General features: G+C 43.4%; 1 protein-coding gene across 3 annotated transcripts in view; it reads right to left on the reverse strand.

Annotated features, from left to right (window-relative positions):
- Positions 1 to 2,712, reverse strand: part of CYRIA (CYFIP related Rac1 interactor A) — a 75,480-nt gene extending 72,768 nt beyond the window's left edge. For all 3 annotated transcript variants that reach the window (XM_034766545.1, XM_034766542.1, XM_034766543.1), the window contains exon 1: positions 2,612 to 2,712. The gene's annotated coding sequence lies outside the window, so the exon portion shown is untranslated. The remainder of the gene's footprint in view (positions 1 to 2,611) is intronic.
- Positions 2,713 to 9,615: the final 6,903 nt, after the last annotated feature.

Raw genomic sequence — 9,615 nt, forward strand, 5'->3', positions numbered from 1 at the left:
AGTGACTGATAGGAGAGGACTAACCAGTTTGAGGTTATTTGTACATCAGCAAAAAAGGACTTCTATTTTAAGGTGGAAATTTTCATTCTAGTCTAAATGATTTGCACTGTGTAGTCCAGATACTTCGGAGATGTATTTTTAAACACTAGTTTTAAACAACATAGTTTTTTGGCCTGAGAAAAGCAGAGTGTTATGAAGACATTCTAAACCTCAGCACACTGACAATGAAAAATCTCCCCAGCACTATGACAATTACAACTACTCTGACCACCACTAGAGTGTCAATGTTTGCCAATGGTTACTATGCAATGGTATCCAACTAATCCAACATTATTACAGTATCCCCCTATGTATTACCTTTATTTTTTCTTTTGACTAACAAGTACTCACTTTTTAATGGCTTCTAACGTATGGATTTTTTTTTTTTTTTAAATTGAGGGCGGAAGGAAACAGGAATTCAAGAGTTACTACATAAAGGATACAAGAGGGTAGCATAAAAGGAAATTAAAAAGGGAGTGCACTAAAATATGAAGTACTCAGAACGCAAAGGAATGAGTGAAACGCTTAGATATAGTTAGCTGCATTTAGGTATAATCTTATAAACCAGATGTGCTGCAGTAGTTAGGCAAAAATGTAGTGTTTGGAAGAATTTTAGCCTTAACTGTTAGTTTCCACTTTTGTGGGTTTAGGTCAAGCTCTTAATGTTACTCTCATATAATCTGTAATTTTCTTTTATACCCACGAACAAATTACAGTATAGCCTTGGGAGGTTTAAGAAATTCCTGATCTCTATAGTGCTTCATAGTTTTATTTATTTAAACTAAACATATGGGGAGTTAGTAAAGAAACTTCATATTCATACAGAAATCATGTCTAAGAGAAAAATGACAAAATTGCTGGTGTACAAATATTCTCTACATTTTACCAAAAAGGAACATTTAATAACATCACACCTTACAAAACAGGCAAGGAATTAGCTTTATTTTTCTCCACCTGGCATGAGGTTTCTCTGTTTCTTTGTAGGCAAGTGCTAGGTACTCAAAAGGCAATCTTATGTCACAAATGGATTTCATTCCTCCAGGTAGGAGCTCAAAGTGAAAATGAGGTTTAGATTATTATACATTTCTAACTAAGCAGCTGCAGAGATGCTAGGAAAAGGGAAGGGAAAAATCAAAATAATAATAAAAAAAGACAGGACAACATGAAAATAAAAAAGGGAGAAAAATGAAAAGTGAAAGTCTTTCTAGCGCTTTATGGAACATACACAGGATGTCAGTACATAAAACAGGAATGCTGAGAGCTTAGCATACTGAAAGCCAGATCAATAAAATAAAACTGAGACTGCCTTGAAGCTAAATTTAAAAAAAAGAGTAAAATCAAGTGTGGTATCAGTTCAATGTCAGAAACATCACTATACAGAAAGGGGTTTAGGGATTCAACCAGGAAGGTGGAGCCAATGTTACAGAAGTCTTTTCCACCCATCCTCATAACTAACTTCAGTATTCTCATGTTTAGTCTAAGAAAAGCCTTCTCGAGACACTTTATAGTCAAATGTCACCAGCAGCTAGAAGGAAACTTTTTTCAGTATAACCCGAGAATGAATTAAAACCAGTAGTTATACCGGCAGTATACTCTTCATTCTGGTGCAAGAGGCAGTTTTTGGTTTAGTTTACGTTACACTTTGAAAGAAGGTTTAAGCTAAAAAAGAAAACCAACCTAATACCAGAATAGGAATGTCCTCACAGGGCTTATACAGATATAACTATACCATAACGGATAAAACATCCCTGCATTGTCCCCAGTCTCAATGATTCACAGGGGGACAATAAAAACAAAGTAAATTTTGTTTTTCAAAGAGGGGGAATGGAGCCTCAGGTTGGTACTGCCTCACCCTATTTATAGGCAAATGGTGAGTTCAAAGCGTAAAATACATTTTGCAGTGTGCTGGATGCACAAACTATAATAAAGGGGAAAAAAATACACATAGAGCCCAGTGGACGTGAAGGACCCTCTCCTTCACCCATCTAACTACGTGTGCGTTATTCCCCCACACACCCTACTTCTGCTTGCCTCATCCACCTGCTATAGTTTGAAATAAATGTGTCAGCTCTTTGAGGAGGTGACTGCCCACCTATTTGCTTAAGTGTCTGTGCGGTGCTAGCCCCTCACTGGGGGCCCGCGGGTGCTCCAGGAGAGCAGACCAGGCCCTGCGGCCCCCCCGGTACGGGGAGCAGACTGGGCCCTGCGGCCCCCCGCCCCACCCCGAATAACAGGGGAAGAGACACGGGCTAGCCCCACATTCCCCACCCACACCCCAGTGAAGTGGCGGGGGGAGCAGCCGCCCAGTACGCTGGTTGCCACCCGCCTTCGCAGCGAATGAGGTGGGGGGAAGCCCGGAGCCAGCAGGACCCCCCCGGCGGGTGAGGCTGGACTCCGAGGCGGGGGCAGCTCGCAGGGAAGAGCGCGGCCGTACCCTGGTCTGCGCCCACATGTCCCAGCGCCCACCCGCACGGTCTCCCGGGGCAACGCAAGCGGCGACGCGGGCCCAACGCCACCTCTCCCCGCGCGGGGCGGAGGGACCTCGCCTGGCCGCACCCCGCTCACGCCTTACCTGAGCCGCTGTGCTCCGCCGGCAGCAGGCACCCGCACCAACGCTGCCTCCGCGCGCGACAGCAGCCCCAGCGCCCGCCCAGCCAAGGAGGCGCGGCTCACACTGCACCACCCCCTCCGCCTGCTGACCTATCACAGCCGCCCAGCCCGCTATGGGCGGGCACTTCGCCCCCAGCCCCGCCTCCTCGCCCCTGACAGACAGGGCAGCGGATTCCCACCTTCCCCCTCACCGAGCTAACGGGCAGACACCGGGGACTAGGACCTTCCCCAAAGCCTGGGTAAGGGGGCGGAACAGGCTCTGGAAACCCCAATCCCCCAACTGCAGTGTAAGGGGGGAAACTGGTACTGGAAACCCCAAAACCTGGTGTAAAGGGGGGACAGGCACTGGGACTCACCAATCCCAGTGTAAGGGGGGGGAAACAGGCACTGGGACCCCTCAGCCCCAGTGTGAGCGGAGGAGTAAACCACGCACTGACACCAGCCTTCTCAGTCAATATTTCCTCAGCTTTTCCGGTAGGGTGACCAGACAGCAAGTGTGAAAAATCAGGTGTGGGGGGGGGGGGTAATAGGAGCCTATATTAGAAAAAGACCCAAAAATCGGGATTGTCCCTATAAAATCGGGACATCTGGTCACCTTATTTTCTACCGTCATGGCAGGTACCATTTCATTGCATAGCTTATCAGCGCTCATCTCACCCAGCATGCACAAAGCATTCCCAGTTTGGCAGCGTGAAGCAGTTGTTCTTCTCTCTGCCTCATTGGCCATCATTCCGACCCATACGTCATGGCTGACCTAATCGTGTTTTTTTAGTTTTCTTTGCATATTCTTGTCACAGAGAATTCCCGTCAGCTCCCTCCATTTGCATCAAGTGCTCTTCTTGTGACTTCTAACATCCAGAGTCAGATTTCCATCATAGCTCAACACTGAACCAAAATATTTAAATTGTTGCACAAACTTTACAAACCTCACAGTTGTATTCTAACCTGATAAAATCTGTAGTGAAGACAACACCTATGACTGGAACTGGAGTAGTTCTAATGGATAAGAGAAGTCAAGATTTGGGATGCCTATTTTGGGGCTGTGTATGATGCTGGGAAGGTCGGAACTGCTGCTAAATGGATTCTCTAGCCCAACATTTCTCAAACAGGGGGCCCCAGCCCCAAAGGGGGAAGACTGACAGCTGCTGGCCAGCTCCGAAGGCAGCGCTGCCACCAGCAGCATCGCAGAAGTAAAGGTAGCAATAGCATATCAAGCCACCCAAACTTCTGCGCTGCTGCTGGCAGTGGCTCTGCCTTCTGAGCTGGGCGTTCCATGACAACAAGGCTGTTGTGATTGTGTCACTTCCCTAAGCAATGGCCTTGTTGTCATGGAACGTGACCCTTTTGTAGCATATTTGTAAGCAGGGTTTAAATGAATTCTCCCCTGACAACTAGCTGGGCGGGGGAGAGACTTCAGGAGCAGACTGTATTTACATAAACACCCCTACTCTGCTTAGATATCCAGCAGATAGAGCAGTGTTGCTCAAAGTAATCAACTTTGGCTGGTGTTGGGTTACAAATCACTTGCAGGGGTAGTGAAATGCTGTTATCAGTGTTGTTGTTGTCGTTATTGTACGAATAAAGGGGAACAGAACTGTGCTTAACCTGTCCCAAATGAGGGGGTCACCCTCAGCTGAAAGAACCTTGTTAAGCCAGGGGCTCGAATGCCAGAGCCCTGTGAAAGTAAGAGGTGGGGATAGGTGTCCTAGCTAGGAAATGTGGACATTCCCTAAGGTTCCCCAGCCTGGTTTAACCTATTCCTCCCCACTGTTCAAAGATAGAGCTAAATAAGCTTTAGGAGGAGCCTTTTTGTTATGTTAAAGTGCTCAAATGAGAGGTGAAATTGCTTCTGATGGGGCAGTGTTTCTGCCCAGCCTGCAAAGAGCTGACAAGCACTGGCCGTGGATACACTGGCAATTCACAGCGCTGCACTTGCTGCACTCAGGGGTGTGAAAAAACACCCCCCCTGAGCGCAGCAAATGCAGCGCTGTAAAGCACCAGTGTAATCAGCGCCTGCAGCGCTGCACGCTCGCTCGCAGCGCTGCAAACTATTCCCCTCAGAGAGGTGGAGTACTTGCAGTGCTGCGACAGAGCTCTCGCAGCGCTGGCGGCGCGACTACACTTGCGCTTCACAGCGCTGCCTCGGCAGCGCTGTGCATCCATGAGTGTAACCAAGGCCTATGAGACTGACCTGCAGAGGTCACAGCAGAGAGGCAGGTGGCTGCAGAAGGTGACTGACAGTGAGCTGGCGAGGCGGCCAGGCAGCGAACCAGAGCAGGCGCTCAGATGGCAAAGCAAGCAACGTGCCCTCTTCCCTGGGTGAGAGCTGTACTGACACACATATGCACCTCTGAACCCCGGGGTCCTCATTGACCAACAGAGACAGGCACAGAAAAGGAACTTTTGGCTCTAGACCTCAAGAACATGAGATGGAAGGCACTACCCCACGCAGTCTGCGTGGGCACCCTGCTCACAGTTTTATGATTATGAAGCCTGCTTGTGGCATTTTCCCTAATTAATATTGGGTGACTTCTCTCCTTTTATTTAAAGTTTTTTTTCTACACTCAGACTCTGTGCTTGCAAGTGGGGAAGTATTGCGTCTCAGAGGTGCCCAGGGGAGGTGTGTAATTTTCCCAGGTTACTAGGTGGGGGCTCAAACTGGTTCTGTGTTGCATTGTTAAAAAGGAACCCCTAGATATTGAATCCTGCCCTGGTTGCTGCTTGCTCCACCTGGCAGAAGAGTTACATATTGTTGAAGACAGCCAGCCCCCACTCTAAAAGCAGGAAAAAATAGGCAGCAAAAATTTAAAAAAATACAGTACTGTAATTTCTTAAATAAATTAATTTTGTTAAATGGATCATTTTATTGTACATGGCTTGAAGAGGAGAGCTGAAGTCGACATAGATGGTGGAGAACAAGAATTAGGAATCATAAGTGTGGTAAAAAAGCCCCAAAAACAGAAAATACTGGTTTTTATTTGGCATTTGGATTTACTTACACTGGCTCAGAAGACATTCCAAGTCCCCGGTGTGTTTTGTGCAGTGAAGTTTTGGTCAATAACAGCTTAAAACCAAATAAAATTTAGTGACTTATATACATTGAGAAGTCTGTGGAATTTTTTAAAAGAAATCTTCATGAACTTGAGCAACAAAAAACTGTTATACGTAAATAAGCAACTGTGACACCCAAAACTCTGGAGGCGTCTTTTGCTGTTTCAATTTTAATCACCAGGGCAAAAAAGCCTCTCTTATTCTTCCTGCAGCTAAACAAATATGTGAGATTATGATTGACAAAGATTCTGCCACTCAGCTGAGCTCTATTCCACTATCAAATGATACAATGAGTTATCGTATTGACAATATGTCCAATGACATACGAGAGCAAGTGATGGAAAGGATTAAAAAGAGCAAGTTCTTTTCCTTACAGATTGAAGAATCCACTGGTGTTTCAGGAGCAGCACAGTTACTGGTCTATGTTCAGTACATTTGAGAAAACACAGGTAAAGAAGACTTTCTCTTCTGCAAGGCACTGCCGACATATACTATGGGAGAGGAAATATTTAAGCTCCTTGATGCCTTTATAATGGGGGAACACATTAACTGGAACAGCTGTGTAGGAATCTGCACTGATGCTGCAAAAGCTATGCCTGGTACCAAGAGTGGACTTCTCGGCAGACTTACAGAAGTGGCCCTAGAAGCCTAGTAGACACTGAATGATTCACAGGGAGGCTCTTGCTGCAGGAACATTGATCCCTATCTTAAATCAATTTTGAATTAAGCTGTAGCAATTGTTATTTTTATTAAAGTAAAGCCACTGAATTCATGACTTTTTAAAAGTCTCTTTGGAGAAATGGGATTGGAGCATCAGCACTTATTACTGCACACAGAGGTTCGCTGGCTGACACAGGAAAGAGTTCTAACTCATCTGTTTGAATTGAGAGATGCAGTGCGTTTGTTTCTGACTGAAGTGGATTCCTCCCCAACGAAGCATTTAAGTGACATCAAATGGCTGGCAGCACTCGCATATCTATCACACATTTTTGATTGTTTAAATTCATTGACTGAGTCACTGCAAGGAAAAGAAACTTACATTCTCAAACTCAATGACAAAATTAATGCCTTTGCTAAAAAACTGGATCTGTGGAAGTCACAAGTCAACAACAAAAATTTTCAAATATTTTCAACACTGAACAATCTCCTGGAATTCTCATCCAATGATGTCACTATTGGGGATATACAAGAACAAGTAACTGAACACATGTCTCTACACTCTGAGCCCAGTTTCTAAAATATTTTGCTGATTATGACCTAACCACATTTAATTGGATAAGAAATCCATTTGACTGCCAGTTTTCTCCTAATAAAACTCACCTTGAAAACTCAAGAGAAATTGATTGACATCTCATGTGATTCCGTTCTGAAGCAGCAATTCCAATCCCAGCCTCTGGCTGACTTCTGAGTTTCTCTCAAAGCAGCCTATACCCAAATCTCAATTGCAGCAAGTCATGTGCTTCTCCCATTTCCAACCACTTACTTATGCAAATCTGGTTTCTCAGCTTTGATGTACTTAAAGAATAAATACTGGGCAAAACTGATGTAAGGATATCAGTTCTCTGGATTAAAATAATTGTCCTTAAAAAAGCAGCATTAAGTATCCGGAAACTTATCGTATATAGTTGCATATAAAGCCACAATCCTTGGGACAATGTTATGATTATTGCCAAAATCATTGGAAAAGGCTTCCAGCTCCCCAAACTTTGTCCTGTTGTCTATTGCACCTCCCCAAAAAATGTGTTTCTTAAATGTCCACATATTTATTCCTGAAAACTATTGCTTTACACTTTTTGAAAGTCTTCAGCGTCTTTGACTGCAGGGATAATAATTACATGCTTCATTTAGTGCTCTTATGAGTATGTACAGTAATTTGCTATCACTTTTGGGGGGGGAGGTCGCAGCCTGAAAGGGAAATTTTCAAAGGGAAGCCCAACAAAAAAAGTTTGAGAACCCCTGCTCTAGCCCTTCATCCATATAAAAGCAGTATGCTAGGTTTGCTGAAGCTACTATAGCTCTACTTGCTTTGCCACATCATGGCCATAGGTGAACTTTTCTTTTAAAACCCCAGATTTCTTCAGTATCTAACTAGAATACATGAAATGAATGGAGGGGATAGTATTAGATACTAAGAGGATATCCATGTAAGGCATACTTAGTGGTCCCCTTCACCATAGTGTCTAAGCTCCTTATAATCTTTAATGTGTTTGTCCTCACAACACCCTTCTGAGGCAAGAAAGTACTATTACCAACATTTTATAGACAGGGAAGGGGCACAGGGAGGCCAAGGTCACACAAAAAGCAGGAAATTGAACCCTGGTCTCTCAAGTCCCAGGCCAGTGTGATAACCACTGGACCATTCTTCTTCTGTATTAAGTTTAAGACCTTGACATTAAGAGCACTACACTACACTCTAACCACCTAGCCAATCAACAGATACAAAATGATATCAGTATTAGAGAAGAATAAACAATTTGAATCTGACCAGTTGTCTCTGGCTGGCCTTTTGTGTCTCACCTAATGCTGGCTATTTTAAATCCGATACAGTGCTGGAAAACTTTTTTTTTTCCATATGAGTCTTTGCTTCAGAAGTGGTTCCAGACTTGGTGAAACCAATTTCTATTCACAACATAATATTTTGGAGCCATTATAAGAATAAATTTTAAAATCGAATGCACTTTTATTGAGATGGATGAATAAAATATAAATGTATGCACAGTAATATGGGTTTGTTATAATGGAAGACAAATACACCTCTACCTCGATATAACGCTGTCCCTGGGAGCCAAAAAATCTTACCACGTTTTAGGTGAAACCACCATGTTTTATTGAACTTGCTTTGATCCACTGGAGTGCGCAGCCCCCCCCTCCCCCGGAGCACTGTGTTACTGCGTTATATCCGAATTTGTGTTATATTGGGTCATGTTATATCGAGGTAGTGGTGTATATATTGTTTTAAATTGAAAATTGAATTAAAACAGAGATAACAGTAAAGAAGAAAACTGAAGAACCACAAGTAAATGTTGTTAGTATTGACAGTAAAGTTTAGATTTTGTTTATTGCACAGTTCTTCTTATAAACCTGTTAAAAGAGAAGGAGAAATATGTTTCCCTCTTGTTATTTTAATGAATTGGTAACACTGCTCTACAGCCAAAATGCTTCTGAAATAAATGTAGTCAAACTTTACTAATTCTGGGTCACTGAGAACAAAAATTATGCTTAAAATTGTTCATTTGCTCTAGTTTTCAAGATATGCTATTGGGTCAGTATATACGACCCTTGACTTAGGAATGGAGGAGGATAAGTGAGTTATAAAGAGAAGGGATCTCAATTTAAACCAGAAATTACTAAAATACATCTTTGACTGGATCTATGAATAAATCTATGACTGTGTTTGGACAATACTTGCTTTTTAGGCAAAACAATGAATGATGCAATCTGAAGCTGGTATTGCGTCATACATGATATGAATTGCATCATGTTATTCCTAGAAGTCATGGATGATGCAATCATAACAAAGCTTACATCACTCTGCTGAACAAACTGCCCTATATCAGCTCTAGAAATCATACAGTGTCGTGCTCTCTTATTTGTCAGTGTTTGATTTTGCAAAGGGACACATTTCTGTTTAGCCAAAGTGAGCAGAGATGCCTCGTACTTGTGGCAGATAACTTCTGCTATGTTTGTGGTGAAGTGACTTTTGCATCACAAAAGTGCAGTATAACCACTATGGTTAAGAAAGCCTACCACCTTTATTTGGCAAAATTGGAGATCAGGACAAGAGGTGGGCCCCACACATATGCTGCAACACTTGTGCAACAAATCTTCGCCAGTGGTTGAACAGGAAAAGGAAATCTATGCCTTTTGCAGTGCCAATGATTTGGAGAGAGCCAACAGATCATACCAGCAATTGTT

This window comes from Trachemys scripta, chromosome 3 (genome assembly GCF_013100865.1).
Source record: "Trachemys scripta elegans isolate TJP31775 chromosome 3, CAS_Tse_1.0, whole genome shotgun sequence".
Classification (NCBI taxonomy): Eukaryota; Metazoa; Chordata; order Testudines; family Emydidae; genus Trachemys; species Trachemys scripta.